The sequence below is a fragment of the Aethalodelphis obliquidens genome, unplaced genomic scaffold (genome assembly GCF_003676395.1).
Source record: "Aethalodelphis obliquidens isolate GAN/ISIS:26980383/991018 unplaced genomic scaffold, ASM367639v1 scaffold22, whole genome shotgun sequence".
NCBI classification, from domain to species: domain Eukaryota; kingdom Metazoa; phylum Chordata; class Mammalia; order Artiodactyla; family Delphinidae; genus Aethalodelphis; species Aethalodelphis obliquidens.
In genome coordinates this window covers 25,638,398-25,656,764 of record NW_020837966.1, presented here as the reverse complement: position 1 = coordinate 25,656,764, position 18,367 = coordinate 25,638,398, and the positions used below count along the sequence as shown (strand labels likewise).

At 39.0% G+C, this 18,367-nt stretch overlaps 1 protein-coding gene across 2 annotated transcripts in view; it reads right to left on the bottom strand.

Annotated features, from left to right (window-relative positions):
- Positions 1–18,367, bottom strand: part of LRRN1 (leucine rich repeat neuronal 1) — a 37,424-nt gene that overhangs the window by 16,748 nt on the left and 2,309 nt on the right. Inside the window, exon 1 of one of the 2 annotated variants that reach the window (XM_027121437.1) lies at positions 7,504–9,186. The exons of the other annotated variant lie outside the window; for it this stretch is intronic. The gene's annotated coding sequence lies outside the window, so the exon portion shown is untranslated. Of the gene's footprint in view, positions 1–7,503; positions 9,187–18,367 lie in introns of those variants that run through there. 2 annotated transcript variants of the gene reach the window in all.

Genomic DNA, 18,367 nt, shown 5'->3' with positions numbered 1-18,367 from the left:
CAGCGCTCTCCAGTCCAACCCTCTGATGACAGAAGTGTTCTGTACTGGTGCTTCCCAACAGGGGATTGAGTAAGCTACTGAGTACTGGAAATGTAGCCGGTATGAATGAGAAATGGAATTTAAAATTTTTATTTCAACTACATGTAAACAGCCAGATGTGGCCAGCAGCTACCATATTGGGCAGCAGAGCCCTAGATCTACAAACTTAGCTGTTTATTACCCAGGGATCTTTTTAAGAATGCAGATTCTCATTCCTTATGGAGATTTTGATGAGGTTGGTCTGGGATAGGGTTTGGGTGTATAAAGCTCCACATGGGGCTCTAAAGCAGACCAAGTTTAATCCTCCAGCCTCAGGCTATCCTAGCTGGGCTCTGCCCTATCACCACGCACAGGCTCAGAGGGTCTGGCAGCCACGTTGGCCTGGGCCTGATAAAGGCAAAGATGTCGCTTGACTTGGCTTTGCTCTAAGCCACTCTGTTTCCTTCCTACATCTACTCAACCAGATGTTTTTAGAGGTGACCCAAACTCTAAGCTAATATATAACTGAGGTCCAAGGTTGTGTTTTATTCCTCTTGGTAGGCACTGTGCCACAGTGCCTGGCCTATGAGTGGTATATAAATGTTGGCTGAAACAACCAAGATATGTCACAAAACACATTTTCAAGAGTCTTCCACTCATGGGGCCTGCCACCCCAGAGAACAAAGTCCACCTGAAACAGGTGTATGGATGATGGTGTGCAAAAGGCAAACATAGGAAAGCCAATGCACTCTTTAAAAGATTCATAATTTGACTCCAGAAGGAAAGTCATAAAGAAAGAATTCTTTTGTCCAGATCTCAGGATAAGGCAAACAAGTCTGGACTCCTGCCTTCAAACCAAGTATCAGAGTGCACCATTGTTCTCCTTACCTTCTTTGAAAATAGTTGTCAGAAACCATCCTGCATAAAAACTAACCTAAACAAAAAATGTCTGTCCCTGTAGCAAATGCCATGATTCTTTGTCTATTTCCTAAAGACAAGGCTGAGTGTAGGAAACTTTTTAGAAATTATGAATTTTTGATGGTGTTTGCTACACAGTGCCTGGTAGAGTGCTGAGTATTTAGGGGGCACTCAGAATCCGTTGTGGAATGAATAGGCCTTTAGGTGCTAATGCCCCTGTTTTGTTTTAAGCATTTTAGTTGGCTCCCATCAAAAACATTTGTCATTTTGGGATCATACCCTTGGGCAAGATAATAGTAGAAGACATGAGATAAAAGTAATGTTAAAAACCAGCAAGGCAAATTCATATTATGGTAGGAAAGATGGAAATCCTTTTTGAGAACTCAGGAAATGATCTCTATATTTCCTGCTAGAAGAAAGGGGATGGGAAAACATGCCAACTGATAAGGCAGCTCTTGAGAAGATGAGAGTAAACTCAGGATTTGGAGCCAACAGACTCCAGCTCTGCATGCATGAGATTCACTTTTCTAGACTCCAGGTCCTCCTTTGAGAGCAGTGTGAGCATCCTTTCTTCATGGGGTCGTTTAAAAGGCTCAAATAAATTGTACTCCCTCAAAAAGATATGTTGAAGTCCTAACCCCTGGGACCTCAGAAAGTGACCATTTTTGGAAATAGGGTTGTTGCAGATGTAATTAGTTAAGATGGGGTCATACTGGCGCAGGGTGGGCCCCAATCCAATATAACTGGTGTCCTTATAAGAGGGAAGATGATGTGAATACAGGGACACACAGGGAGAATGCCCTGTGTCAATGAAGGCAGAGACTGGAGTTATACAGCTACACCAGTACACAAGGAACACCAGTTTGCCAGCAAACCCCCAGATGCTAGGAAGGGGCAAGGAAGGGACCCTCTGCAGGTTTCAGAGGAAGCATGACCCTGCTGATATCCTGATACCTTGATTTCAGACTTCTAGCCACCCAAACTGTGAAACAATAAATTTGTGTTGTTTACGTCACCCAGTTTTTGGTACTTTATTATGGCAGTCCTGAAAATAATACAGTGCTATATGTGTATTAACTACTTTCCTAATTATTTTTACATGAATGCTTATTTTATTTAATATTTAAGGTGCTCACTCTGCTCACCACCTTTCTCCCCACTGCATACCTACAACACATACACTGATTATGAAGAGAGGTTGTTTTCTACCATTGCCTATACATCCTGTGGATAGGGAGATACCCATTCTTAATTTTAAATGTCGTGGTAAACTCGACGATCTTTAGAGCTTCTTCTCTAGGACTTAGCAAGCAAGACTAATACTTACTCATGAGCTATTTCAGCTCCATGCCAAAATCATTTTTCCTCCACTGTTTTGAAAGTCATGTGCCAGTTACAGTTTGCAGACTTCTTGAACCTACAGTCTTTCAAATCCCTTTTAAACCTCAGATTCTAAGACAGGCAAAGGAAGCTGGACCAGGAAAAAAATTTTTCTTTCTGTTTACATTACTTGCAGGATCAAGAAATTTTTTTTCTTTCTTTCTTCGTAAGAAATGAGCTATTTTTGCATAACTGGAATCATAAGGTAGCAATTTAACATTATTGAATTGAGAAACCGACAGAAGGCTAAACAGAACAAAACATGAACCAACAACTGGGCTATTTTTATTGCTCCTTTTTAGTACCAGCAAGCGCAGTGATATAAAAACTACCATGAAATTAATTAATTTTAGTCTTTTTACAAATTATTTTAACTCTCCTCCCATAATATGTCTATATAAAATAATTGCTCTGTAATTACTGACATGATTAAATGTTAAATAAATGCGAGATCTTTAGTTGGGCAGCTTTAACATGCCTAGAAGGCTGAGTTTCACTACTTCTTTTTAAGAACTTCACAGTATATTGCTTAGTATTTTCACTGCACACATGGATTTCACCATGCCATGTTAATAAATGTTCCATAAGGAGCCAGTTGCTACAATGGCTCTTGATTATACATTCAAAACTACAGATAGACCAATGAAAAAAATAGACTCATCGTGGTTGGTATGGAAAGTGCCAATATGTAGGCTGCTAATACAAACGCTGTAGATTTTTGGATGCCAACTAAGTCAAGCAACTCCATTAGATTGTATTTTCTTTTGCTCCCAGACTGAACGAGAGTTTAGTTTGTAATAGTGAAAATAACTTCTCATCTAAAAAATGGCAAACATTTTTACATCCATTTCAGAATATTTATTGCGTTTTTCTTTGCTCAAAGAGAGTTCTGTACTATCTTTTGTTATATTTTTTTATATCCAGTAGTAATCTTTATTACCTAACTGACATTTTCACAAAATTTTTATTGAAAAAATGAAGGCATCCAATGTCCTTCAGAGGGGAGCCTATACTTTTAGATCTCATCTAGCGATATTTCTCTAAAGAATCTGACTGCTTAGAATTTGCCAAATAGGAGACTAAGTGCTGTTTAAATCTCAGACTGAGAAAATGTCAAGAACATATCCCTTCCACATTGAAGGGATATGTTCCACATTGAACATATCCACGCATTCTATACTCTCCTTTAAAATTTGGAGACCGACATATAGAAGTATACGTATCTTTAGTGTAAAAAGTTCCTGCTACTCAAGGTTAAAGACTGCAGTGTTTCAGGGAGTGACAGTATTTGCCCTTCAGTTTGATAGACCTTAAGCACATTGTATTTCTACAGAATGCCATCTTTTTTAAAGAAGCAAAATAAAGCCATCTGTCCCTGAACTCTTAAAATAAACTTGGTTTCAGTTCTTTTTCTAAACTATTTTTATATGACTTTGTTCTAATAAGGACTCAAAGAACCTGATTTTCTTCATCATTGGGAGAGGATAAATATAGCAAAAAGTGTGCCTGCCTGTTCAAACCTTCCCTTTGAAGGCTTGGGGGCTGCAGTGGCTCTGTAAGGAAGAGTGCTAAGATAGCCAAAGGCCAGGGGTGCGGAGCAGGATATAGAGCAAGAGGAACAGCACCGTGGGAAGTGCTTTGCCTATATTCTCACAGCACGAGATGGTGGCAGGTGTGATTATTTTCATTTTATAAATGACCTTAGGGCTCAGTGATCAAGTGACTTACTAGAATTCCCACAGCTAATTGGTAAAAGAGCTGATATTAAACCCAAGTATGTTACAGTCTGAGTGAGAACCCTTTCTGTGAACCCACTTGCCTCAATGATCTTTTTTTTAAAAAATAAATTTATTTACTTATTTATTTATGGCTGTCTTCGTTGCCGTGCGCGGGCTTTCTCTAGTTGCTGCGAGCGGGGGCTACTCTGTTGCGGTGCGCGGGCTTCTCACTGCGGTGGCTTCTCTTGTTGCAGAGCACGGGCTCTAGGCATGCGGGCTTCAGTAGTTGTGGCACGTGGGCTCAGTAGTTGTGGCTCGCGGGCTCTAGAGTACAGGTTCAGTAGTTGTGGTGCACGGGCTTAGTTGCTCCGCGGCATGTGGGATCTTCCGAGACCAGGGCTCAAACCCGTGTCCCCTGAATTGGCAGGCAGATTCTTAACCACTGCGCCACCAGGGAAGCCCTGCCTCAGTGATGTTATGGGACCTCCAGTGAGTAGCATGAATACACTGCAGCGTTCTCCCAGGTACACAGAATAAAACTAACTTGTAAAGTAAAACCTTGGTTAATCAGAAGATTAGGCTCAGGGAATTTGCAAATTTAAAGGTTTCTTAGAAAGCTTTTAGCTTCAATCTCTAATACCCACTTTCTTGCCTTTGATAATGGTAGTTAAATTTTTGTTTTTTTAAAAGACATTTTTTCTTCAAGGCCTTGATAATGAACTCATATTGGAAATTTTTTAAAAATCTAAAACCTTGGTTATTAACTTATTTTCTTCCAATTTCCCATTTTCTCCTAAAAGTGGACTCTAGGGGAAAAGAATTCCAGTTAATTAGGATTTTAGTAATCTGGTTTTTAAATTGGTTTAGTAAATTAAAATCAGGTGAAAGCTACCTCCCTGAATTTGAAATAGTTTCTTATTATAGTTTCTCTTTGATGCCAATGTGTTCATCTATGTTAGTATGCATTCGAAACTAATGGTCCAATACTCAAAGTACTTCAGCTCATGGATGACCTGGATGCCATAAATCCACCGGAGCACATTAGTGGGATGGTTCTTAATTACACAGTTTAGGCTTTGTGTAATCAATGGTGCAAAGGAACAGCTGAGAACATTAAAATGCCAGCAGGCATTGTAAATCATAACGCATTCTATACTCTCTTCAATTCGTGTGTCTTATTAAATTAAAAGTTAAAAGAATAGTTTCAGTTAAATATCTTGTATTGCCATCCTAACCATTAAAATATAATATAGTCCAATGCTATTATAAGATCATCTTTATTACTTTCCCTACTTTTCTAATGGAAATTGTAGTTACTTTTTGAACTTTAAATATAGGAATGATATTTTTAATGAAGCAAAATTAAAGTTATCTCTTAGAAAGGTTGACTAAATAAAAAGGTTATTTCATAACAAAGTACATTTTAGAATAAAATGCAGTGCAATCTTTATCTATCTAGGACTAACATACACCTTAAAAGCTTTCTGTAGAGTTTTAGGTTTAAGAAGTACACTATTTAAACTGTGGAATGTTCAACTGGTTATAATAGTGATGAAATATATTAATGTTGTTTTATTATTACTTCAAGTTATATTTAAATGAGGATAATGAAGACATAATTTGAACACAAGACCAGAAAATGAGAATTATTTTCTTGGAGAATTAAGCAACTTGTAGTAAGCTTCAGCAACTTGGGATAAAATATGGACAGGTAACTGATTTTTGCTTCAGGACTTTTAAGTCTCCAAAATCTAACAATTACCCATGTTAGCACTCATGAGAAAATTCTGAGTTCAGAAGTATTACCATCAACATGTGGCTGGCAATTAGGTTATTGTACCCTTCAAAGGAACAATAGAAATGAATTAGAATAGCTGACCGGGCAGTTCTTCTGTGTAAGGCGCTGTTGGGGAGTGGGGGGAAGCAGGCGTCATAAGTGGAGGTGAAGTTGTATGCAAAGCAGTAGTGTCTTGAGACAATTGTGAGCATTTCTTTTCACATGACACCATGTTGTTAGCTTACGATTGGTCATGGTGAGTGTACTTTACACTACAGAAATTGGCAAACACTACGAATCAGGCTTTTCTTTTTGGAGAGCTGACTGTTAAACATTTACCAGCACACTGCTGGTGTCAAGGCACCAAAGTAGCAGAGGCAGAATAGGTACATGGAATCAGAACTATTTCATTGTGAATGAGATTCAAGGTCTCTAAGATAGGAATGGAAATCAAGACAGAAAAGAAGGATGGTGCCTAGCTATGGAGGGCTTTTTATGCTTCACTAGGAAGTATTCTCTCAATTTATTATCCTTGTCAGAGACCTAGCAGAAAACGAAGGTACATTCAAAACGAGTGAATAAAGAAAATTTTTAAAAAGGGACCATTTACAAGGCATGGACAAGGTTAAGGTAAACTCACAAAGGATGGCCAAACACTCCTGAGCTAGCTACTGCACGAAGCAGAAGTCAACAAAAACCAGATGGCAGAGGACCCACTGGGACAGTCCATACAATCTGATTCTCAGGTTACAAAGCAAAGTGGAGTAGGGTGGTTCTGGAGGGGTATGGAAAATATCCAGCACAATCTCATTATCAGTGGGGACCACTAAATGTCTTTGCAGGGAACTATGGGATCATTTCTACAATTCAGAAAGATTGATCCACCAGCTGTGTGTAAGACAGGAGAGGGAACATAATGGATATGGGGAAACCCACTAAGAAGCACTTTCAATAAGCTAAATAAAAGGTAATGAGAAGTGAAATTCGTAAGACTTAAGAAGATCTCAAGAGGCATGGAGAGAAAAGTAGAATAATAGGGCTTCCCTGGTGGCGCAGTGGTTGAGAATCTGCCTGCCAATGCAGGGGACACGGGTTCGAGCCCTGGTCTGGGATCCCACATGCCGAGGAGCAACTGGGCCCGTAAGCCACAACTACTGAGCCTGCAAGTCTGGAGCCTGTGCTCCCAACAAGAGAGGCCGCGATAGTGAGAGGCCCGCGCACCGCGATGAAGAGTGGTCCCCGCTCGCCACAACTAGAGAAAGCCCTCGCACAGAAACGAAGACCCGACACAGCCAAAAATAAATATAAAAATAAATAAATAAATAAAAGATTACTATTAAAAAAAAAAAGAAAAGTAGAATAGTAATAAAAGTGTTCAGGGAACCAGAGATGTACTGCTATAAAGCACAGTACAAAGATGAAGGATAATGGCATCTTACTGAAAAATAAATGACTATCTCCATCATCTCCTTTGATAAGTATTTGGTGATAGTGTCTGAATTAAGTTATATGTCAATACAAAGATGAAGCGAAAACAAATTATTACAGGGGCAGCATGCTAACTCAGTGCTGAAACGACCTCTGTATTATGAACCATAATTGAGATCAGGCAGAAAAGTAGATCTCTCCATGGAGGACAAATCAATAACAACTAGGTTTTATGGTCATTAGCACCCTAATGAAATTACTCACCATCTAAATCTCTTGGAGGATCTTGAACACTCAACATCAGTCACGTCTTTCATGTTAACACCCGGCCAGATGTGGCTAAGTGCAATTTACATGATGGAGACCAGGAACAAGAATGATATTCCACACATGAAACATTTGCATACCAAGCAAGAGGGTTTTAAGATAACCCTAAACTAGTATTTAAAAATTTACATCTGTGGGCAACACAGTTGATGTGTTGTCAGTTAGCTAGTGTCTTAATCAGGGGTTCATCTACAATAAAAGGACATGTATTACGGGGTGGGGGGAAGGCAATGGAGAGCAGGAAATAAAAGAATGTGTATTAGCTTACTAGACACTGTGTCACTCTCACATACATTTTATCTTTAACCAAGAGGTGGAAAAGTTAAGTAACATGCCCAAGACCACACAGAAAGGAAGGAGAGACTTTCTCCTCCTGTGCTTTTTAGCTCTTAGTCTTGGTATGTCAGTCCAAATATGTCAAGGCATTGGCATGCCACTCAGCCAGCTCAGGCACCTGAACCCTTACTCCTGCAATTCTTCTCTCCAGGAATTCAAGCCTTCTGTTCTCTTCCCCTTTTCATGACTAGATTCAACACATCCCATCCCTTCTGTACATAATGCAAACTCCCCCCTTTGCGGAACTTCATAATAATCTGTCTTGTCTGAACTCGTGTACTTTCGAGGAAGGGGGAAAGGAAGGTCTGAGATTAATGGCCTCCCTTTTGCTCTATTCTAAGCCTCACGGGTCTTCTGTTTCTCAAACCCATCGAGTTTCTTCCAACCTCCAAATCTTAGCTTACAAAGCTCCCCCCTGCACCCCACTGCCTGGCTAATTCTCACTTATGCTTGGGATTTTGGTTGAAATGTCACTTCTTGAGGCAGGTCTTCTCTTAGAAGCCTCCATGTAATGTTCTATTCTGGCCTCATGAACTTCTCTTTCACTGGACTTAACACAGCCATACTTTTACATTTCCTTGTGTGATAATCGGATTAATGCTTTTATCCCCCCTCAGAAGGCAAGCCCCACATAGGAGGGGACTGCATTTCATCTGTTTTGCTCACCACTGTATCCCCAGCTCACACAAAAAGATCTGTACAGAGGTGATGCTGTCAATATTTGCCAAGTGACTGAAGTAAATGACTGTCATGTTCTAAGCATTATAGCAAGAGCTTTCCCACACATCTTCAGAGCAACCCTGTGGGGTCATATCACTCCTCCATTCTACAGATGAGACAGCTTGGGGGATCAGACAAGTTAAGTCTTTTAACCAAGATCACACAGCTAGTATGTGATAGCGTTGAAATTCAAACCCAGACCCATCTCATCCGAGCCCCTCTTTTTTTCTATTGTTGTGGAATTTCCACAGTTGATCACTTAATTATTTTGTCTCGTCTCTATTCATTCTGTTTCCCCAATGAATCTCAAAGCTTATCTGGGATGGAAATAACACCTTGTACACTTTTTTCATTCCTCCACATCACCCTGCTAATAGCACTGGATATTCTACATGCATTTAATGAATACTTTTTGATTAATAACACTTCCTTGGCATTAGTAACATAAAAGCATCCTCAGATGATTTCAGCTTTCTATAATAACCTGTCTAAAATAGTAATGTATTAACATCTCTGAGTATAAGCACAGGTTTAAGAGCTACTAATTTCTACCAAACTATTTAGGAAATAATTTTTTTTTTAATTATGAGAAGAAACAGTGTGGCAAAATGAAGAAGACATATGATATGGAAATCCCTTTCCTCTTTCATCCCCTGAATATTTGTAAGTGTGTTTTCCATGTGCCAAGTACTCTTCTAGGTGCCAGGGACTCAAGGCTGAGTAAGCCATAGCCTTTCCCTTAAGGAGCTGTTTGGTGGAGGGGTGGTATCACTATGATGTGAATAAATAATCTTAAACTAAGATAACACACTATGCTTGAAGTGAGGACAAGGAAATGTGGGAAAGTCAAAGACAGTGTGACTAACTCAGCCTGGAGGAAAACCAGAGTTAAAAGCGCCTGGTCCTATACACTAACTGGCTGTGAGATACTGGACAAATTCTTTGTCTCAGGTTTTTTCCTTATCTTTAAACCAGGGATAATAGTTGCTATGCCGTCCTCTCAGCACACTAGAAAATGCTGTTTATTGGCAAGGGTAACCAGAGGTGACTAACTGGGTGGTACTGGCTTTCCCCAAGGGCTAAGAGTATCAGTATCTCCAACTACCTGTAAATGCACCCAGCTACCAGTTGGGAAGCTCTGATTAGAAGGATTAAACAGACAATGAATATAAGGTTCTCTGTATATAATTATTATTTCCAGCCCTCAAAGAATTCAAAGAAAATGAGGCACTTAATTGTATTCTAACACTCCCATTCATGAGTAAAGGAGAATCTGCTAGCTGAAACAGGGTAGAGGCTATAGAACCTAAATCATAGCAACTTTTTCCTATGTCAATCTACCAGGGGTCTTCTTAAGAGTCACCTGATTTGGCTCGCCTGGTACTTCCTCTTGCTTTGTGACTGACCTGTTCCCAGGAGGACTCTTGGTTACACTGCATTGGGTTCTAATCTGCTCCCAACCAGGAGCTTTGTAGTTTGGTCAAGAAGCAAGAAGATAAATGTTATGAAGATGGTGATACACAGAATCAACAATAACAGTGGTAGCAGCAGGATTTATTGAGCATTTACAAGATGCTAGCCATTGTTCTAAGAGTTTTATATGCCTCAACAACTTTATTATCTAACAGTGGGTTTCAGAGAGTTGAAGCTTTTGGGTCTGTTAGTTCTAACAATGTCTTGAATTCAGCTCCTCTTTGGGGAATGATAGCTCTGAACTGAACCTTTTCTCTCTGGTTAGAAAATCTGATTCTATGAATCACAACTTAGGGGTATTATAATATTTTCAGAGAGAGAAAAGAGAGAGTGGATACAAAGCAGAATCTAGAAACCAAAAAGCTTTAATGTATTCATCTGTTTGCCACTTCTTTCAAAGTACATCCGCTGACTCAAGATTTCTTGCATGTCTGGACAAATATAAAGCTCTCTTGGGGTTCATCATAAAAGGTGACAATGGTGTGAACTATCGACTTCTCAAATATCTAGTCTGACTCTTCTTGTCTGTTAAAATACCTCCACTTGCCTCCAAAAGAGCATCCAGACACAATAGCAGTCAGAATGCCAGATTTCCACATAATAATACCACTACTACCCATTGCTACTATTTACTAAGTACTTACCTTGGTCCAGGAAATGTGCAAAGGGCTTTAGACATATGATCTCATTGAATGAATCCAATGATTCTATAAGGCAGGTTCTATTATTATCCCCATTTTACAGATAAGGATACTGAGGCTCACTGAAATCACTCCAGGCCACAGCTAGGATGCAGTTTTGGAACCAATTCTTCCCAACTCTAAGACCTGCCTATTTATCCACTCTCTTTGCCCTGCCTCGGATTGTACGTCCTTTAATACTATGGCAGGGACTCACATTGTTCTGATGCATCACTTGGATGCCAGAAGGATCTCTTAAAGCAAAACAATATTTAGAAGCAAATCTCAAGTAGTTTCTAATATTGCTAGCAGCTTTAAGCTCTTGTAAAAATCACTCAATACTTTTCATAATATTCAGCAATCTCCTTATCTCTGCAAATATCAAAGTAACTTTTTTCACAATTAATAATTTGACTTCTTTTCTCTGTGTAACAGAAAGATGTTTTTCAATTTTTAGAAACCTTCTAAATTTAGATGATGATATAATTCAATATGCCATGTGACGGTACTGGTTAGGAGAATGCAATCTTTAAGTATGCATTTTCATCTATTTAAAATACTTATCTTAAAAACAATTTAAAAACATGCTGTTAATAACTCCAATGTAATTTTAAAGGATAATTCCATGATGATTGGTTAAATAAAAATATCAGATTTTAAAATTTAAAGTAATAAAATATACATCATGTTTTATTTTACATAAACCTTACTTTGGTAATGGAATTGTAGAATTTTTAGAGCCAGATGGGCTATGAAAGCTAGTCTAGTCCAATCCTTTTGTTTCGTAGCTGCAATTAAAGAGAAAGAAGCATAGCTGAGTGCTTTAACAGTGCAGTTGCAGAGTCGGACCCAAGTTCACATCCCTGCTCTGTCACTTACCAGCTCTGAGACTTCATCTGTCATCCAGACTTCATTTGTCATCATTCTTGAAAGTGCCCTGCTTAGAAAGCAGGACTGCTATAAACTGAGAATTCGAATAAAGGACTCTCTCCTCTAAAACAGATGTATATTCTATTCATTCATTCATTCATTTGATAAATATTTATTGAGTACACACTAGTTTGTGGCCTTGGGCAAGTTACTTTATTGCTTTGTACGATAGTTTCCTGAGCTGTAAAGCGGGTGTCTACGTTATACAGTAGTTGCAAGGATTAAATGAATGAATGTGGGTAAGGTGTGTGAGATAGTTCCTGGCACACTGGAAAGGCACAATAATGTTGGATAGCATTACCTTTCTCCTACTGCTTCTACATTCTATATTAGGTAATATGGTGGGCCCTGGGGATGCTATTTGGGAGTTCTATATAATATTTCCTTCCTAAAAACTAAAGCATCTCATGTGCATGGAGTCAATCTCTCATTCCATTGCTCTATCCTGAGGGTGAAGCCATTTGGAAACTTCTTCACTAGGGTTCTATTTTGACAGTGTTATCCTTCATGCATGAAGAGAAAACTATCCCACCAGTATTTGCCCACATACTTTGTGTTTTTTCTTCAGATGGTTTTGAAGAGACCCAAAATTTTCACCTGGCCTCCCAGGAGAGAAATGATGAGTTTGTGGGTATGTGCGGGAGGTCAGCTGGGATTCCAGAGACAGACTATCCCCTTGGGATACAGCAAAGCTAATTGGTCCTTTGAGGGGTTAAACCTGACATGTAGTTCTTCCTGCAAAGAACTACAATCAGCTGGAAGAACAAGTGGAGAAATCCAGTTAATTGCCACTCCAGAGTCTTCAGTGGTTCTATCATGCTTGGATAAGTTAATATACATTCCATTAGTGTCTCGGAAACTCTCAGGTCATGGCTGAAGTCCTACATAACTCTCGCTCATGATCTTGGAAATCACAGAATTATGAAGATGAAAAGAAATTTGAGCAGTCAGGCAGCTTCTCAGTCTTCCTTCTAACAAGAAAACATTGCTCCATTGCAGAGAAGTGAGAAGTAGTTAAATCTTTAAAATCTTGAGAGAAGACTCTCCCCAAAGCTCATTTTTAATGTGCCAGTCTTAATTAAAGCAAAAACATAAATGTCTCAGTATGGAATCTAGTATGTCATCCCTGTTGTATGTGGGTGTGCATGTGTGTGTATGTACACACTGGTCATCGTTCTCTGGGAGGAAAAGTTAAAATACCCCTGCCAAAGAACAGAGCAAAATCAAAGGCAGAAAGCCACGCCACTTCTGCATCTCTTTTCTAGGCAGAACATCCTCAGTTCTGCACACACATTCTGGGTTATATCATTTTCTTACCCTAGCATCACTCTCCTATGAACCTTTCTTCCCAGCTTGTCACAGTATTTTTTTAAGCTTCTATGGTCAGCTTAAAATAAAATATTAGAGGGAAGGTCTGATTAGTTCTTAGGTATCTGGGAAACCCAGCTTAAGTTTCTCTGCATTATACATTATAATTGATGCATCCAAAATCCTTGCTCTTTTTGGTAACCCAAGAGGTACAATGCTGAATCACTGTCATATTATTACCTGTTCTGACTTCATGGTCCAGGAAGCAGCCTTGGTGTGAATGGGAAAGGCACTGGGTCTGAGAGAGGCAGTGAGGCTGGTCTTATCCCAGCTCCATTGTTTCCCTAGATGTGTCCTTAGACAAACTGAACTTGCATTAGGAAGAAGAGCCTTGCAACCCCTCTTCTTTTATAGAGAAACATTAGAGAAATATTAAGTGACTCGTCCAAGGTCACACTGAATCTCTCCATGGCTCTGATTCCTTAGTTATTGAAAAAAGGGAGAAGGAATGATAATACTTGGTGTCTCAGATTGCGGCAGGTCAAACGAGATACATATTTAAGGACTCTGCAGAATTTGAGGTTCTAAAACATAAGCCATTATTCACTTTGTCAACTCAGCTACATCTTCTCTTTAAGCAGCTTGTACAGCCCTATGTTTCTTGCCAATGACATTCATTCTGTTTCCAGCCTCCTCTCCTAACGACTCAAGACACTCTGAATTCTGAGTCCTACGAGGAATTAAGAACTCCATCCCCAGTGTAGAGTTCCCAACAAACTTAAGGCGTCTGCCCTCTTTCAAACAACCATCCAACTCACTTATGTTCAATGAGGTTAGATCTAAAATTGTCTCCTGCTGAACACTGCTGTTCCAGGTGATAGCCCGTTCTGGGAATTGATCAGAGTGTTTCTTAAAGCTTTTGCTGGCAGCCAAACTTTGAACGAAGGCTCCTACTTGTGTACAGATTCTGTAGCTCACACTTTTACCATCACAGCGTGCTTTATTGTACTTGCCAGTCTCCTTTCTGTAACCTGTACGAGACTTAAACTCACTGAGGGCAGAGCTGCTTCTACCAGAGCAGGATTCCTCAACCTTGGCCTGACTGACATGTGGAGCACATACTTCTCTGTTGTGGAGGGACTGTCTGTGTATTTTAGGATGTTTAACATCATCTCTGGCTTCTAGCCAGTAGCACACCCCACCCTCAGTTGTGACAATAATTGACAAAAATGTCTCCAAATGTCCCCTGAGGGTGGGGGGTGCTCAAAATCATCCCTAGTTGAAAGCCTCCATGCTAGATCTAGCCAAGTGCTTTTTCAGACCAGGCACTCAATAAATACTTAAAATGCTTATGATGGATTAAGCATACAAGATGCAGAAAAGTCAAGCTAATTTCTTTCGGTTTTAGTCCCTCTTATGATGCCTGGTACATGGCTGGTGGTCAGTATATATTTACTGAGTGTGCAAGCGTTCTGTAATCCTAAGCAGCTTCCTATATATCCCAAGTAAAATTCTTTCCCTCAAGAGAGTCCAAGTGAGGTGGTGGGGAATTGTCCTATTAGGGGGAGAAAATTTTCAAAAGAACAAAGCAATATCTCAGTTGTGGGATTAGGAACCAGAAAAATCACCTTGCCGTGTCCCCCAGACCTTTAGCTCTCCATTTCATCATGATGTATAGGGCAGAAATCAAATTCTTTGCAGTGGTAATACTAGAAATATCTACCAGTGTTCCTGGATCCTTTAAAACACAACTCGGATAGGGGCGTGAAGCACCAGGAGGGATGCAGGACATCCAGAAGGTCACACGTTCAGTCATTGGTGTCAGAGCTGGGAAATGAGCCTGTGCCTTCCTGAGTCTCTGTACAGTACTTGATTACAGTGATTATTATAGATGCAAATTAAGACTTATTACTATTGTGAAATAACAGTGCAGGTTAGTGATATTCTTTATTGCCATGCTAACATTTTTTTCTAGAGGGGAAAATTATAGGCGTGAAACCAATTAAGCAATCTTTCTTTCTTTGTAAAGCTTTTTTAGTTTTCCTAAATGAAGAGTCTCTCTTTGTGCTTACTGCTTAATAGCGCAGATTGATTTTTTTGTCCCCTAGGTCTTACTGAGATAGATGCTGTCCTTTTTTCCCTGTATGGACCAAAAATGACTATGCTGATACATTATCTCACAAAGGGCAGTCATGAATAGGAGTAGCAAATATTTTGAAATGAATATGTAACAGACATCCTCCTGTAGAGGTTAAGCATTGTTGGAAATGCCTCCCTTGGACATCTTTGCTAGTCAAAGTCTTGCGATTGCCTTTTCCTGGACCTCACTGTAGGATGGCTCTTCTCCCATGATTGAAATGGTGGCTCCAGAAATGGACAACAGATTAATCTATGTATGCCTCAAACTTTAGATAGTTGTCCTTTACTCCCAGGTCAACATAATATTTGCAACAAAAAGCTTTCACGAAGAAGTATGTCAGGTCATGTGTATATTGTTAATGTAACTATGGTAACCAAAAAATGCCACCAGTGTGTCTGTTTCATATACAAATGAGGGGGCAGTTGTGGAGTCCACATGTCTGCCAGGGGTATAATAGATGTGAGCTAGGATGGCCAGAAAATTACAAGACATTTATATTAATCAGAGCTTTCAAATAACATTTCAACCCCTGAGCTATGAAGAGTGTAAATGGAAGGCAATAAGCCATCGTAAACACAGTTTTCAAAACTAAATGTTGTAAGTCAAGGCAGCAGCATCTTTGGAGGGTACCGTCAAATCAGAGCTGACAGACCTCCAGTCTGTATCAATGCAAGTTTAAGCCTAGTTTCTGTGCATCTCAGGATGACTTTTGGTATATTAAGTGTAATGGTTCCATCCAAGTTAAATGTTTATGTCAGTTGTGGTACTGAAGACACACACAGCTTCCACAAACCTTTTAGCAATCTCACTAATTATGGTAGTTAGTCCTTCCAGCCCTATTCTCCCAACCTTGTCACGATACAAATGAGGAAACTGAGGGTTGGTGGGGTTAAGAAGCTGATCTAAGATCAACTGGCTATGACTAGTTAGCTTAGTTACCAACCAAATAACTGATAAAACTGCTAATAATATCCTACCTTTGTTAGACCTTTTGGAAATATTCAAAAAGTAAAAATAAGAATAATAATATATAAGCCTGCATATTGTTTCTTAAAAAAAAACTCTAACATAAAATGGCATATGTTTTAATTATTGAATAATATGCTTAACACTTCTATAGGGTGGCCATAAAGTCTGAAAATATATACTATATTATTTTACCATGTATTGTAATTTTAATGTCAGTAAACAATTTATTATTCATTTGTCAATGTTTTGAGACTTGGATGGTACATCCAGTGATGTATCCATAAAATAAGTAAAACAAGAAAATTTAAAAGGCAAACTTCATTTAAGAAGACTTGTAGAATGAATGGTTCCTTTGGTCACTAAAGTATTGGATTTTACATATAGGGTTTAACTTTTGTCTCTATTCTGCACTTTGAGCCAAAACAAGAGAGAATACATGTTTTTCTGACTTCATCTATATAATTATAATTTCATCTTGAATAAAATATTAATCAAAGCTCTATTCATGAGTTAAAGATACTTACATTGTTCCCCCAAACCAAAATATAATTATGAATCTAAAATGGAATTTGCTTTATCTCCAGACTGCCTTAACCCAAAATAGGTGTTCAGCATAATAATTCTGAAAAGTTAAATACAATATTTGAGCAAGCTTACATTAGTGCTCAAGCAAATCATTCAAAGAACTATTATTTTGTAGCTTAAAAATAAATTATAAGACAGCATTATGAAAGTCTAGTAAAAAGTGACACCCAGGTCCTATAATTTACCATACTTTATTCATGGCTTATTTATGGTGACATTAAAAAGTCCACCATTCTAATTATTTATAATCATGCCCAACTGGCTTGGGAAGTGGCATTATAATTCTGTAGAGACATATTTTCTTTAGTACCTACTGGGTTTGTTCCCATGAGTGTCACTGGTTTAGAATATGTGATAATTGTTCTAACAGTTCAGGTCAAGAAGCTAGCCTTAGCAGGGTCTAACCAGAGAGAAATCAATGGCTGAGTTTTTCCCTGCTTTTTGGGAATTCCAGACACTGCCCAGAACTACCTATATTATTGTTCAGAACCAGAGTTGGCAGTTGGATCCGGTCTAAGATTTTATTTAGCAGAGTGATCCTTTTCTAATAATAAGTACTTTATTACTTTTATTTACCAAGGAGTAAGCCCTAATCTTCCCTTTCATTAGACTTGCAGAACAAAGATTTCACACAGGCAGGTAACAGCCGAAGTAAGTTCTCACAAAATATGAGGCTTTGGTCATTTTAAACTTACATTTGTTTCAAAAATACCTAGATGATAACTTTACAATAAAATGGCTTATTGCCTAGTTTAGAAATGTCAACTGCATTGTACAGGTAGCCCTCAAGTCCATAATAAAGACAAAATCCCAGGCTTAAGTCACGTAAGAGTTTATTATAGTGATTTGTTACTTTCTGACTTCTAGATAGCTCTAAGACAGAAAATGTAATCTTGGCTATAACATTTTCTTACTTAAATTTGACTCAATTCATTTTTCCCCTCCTGGGAAAGTACTGCTTTATGTGTAAAAAAGTCACTGAACCAGCGAAAATAACTTAAGGAAACATGTAAAACAGCAGACTAACATCTGCTACCCATCCCCCACCCCCACCCCACTGAGTCCTCAAAACAATGTTGTCTTGTTTTTTTTTTTTTTTGGTTGTATTTTAATGTCCCTTTCAGTGAATATATAGCATACAGTGGCAAACGCTGTTCAGTGAATAGGTTCTTTTTCCCTTCAACAGTGTTTGAGACTGACAAAAGAAGAGGCCACTGGGCTGGCCTGTCAGTAGGTATATAATCCCTGGGACTCACGTGTGGCCCACACTGCCCGCCTTTTGTTCACCGGTTGATCAGTGCCAGGAGGTGAGCAGTGCAGTGGTCTATTAGCTACTCTTAGACAAGGCAGAAATGTCCCTGTTTTGGGGTCTATTGCATGACTGCCTCGCTATTCATTGTTCTGTCCTGTGACCCGAAAACCCCTCAGGTGACTAGGAACGTGATGGTTTCATCACCTGCAGTTCTACAAGTTTGGTGCTTGTTACTAAAATGATTTTGACTGGACTATGGACATTCTAATGAGAGATTCCTGTTAGTCACCTACAACTATCTTCTCCTATATTGTATATTTCTGAGGATGGAGAGCAAATGTGAGCAGGAGGTGGGATTACTAAAAGAAAAACAGAAGAAATTCTAAATAAAAGTTGAGGGGTCAATTC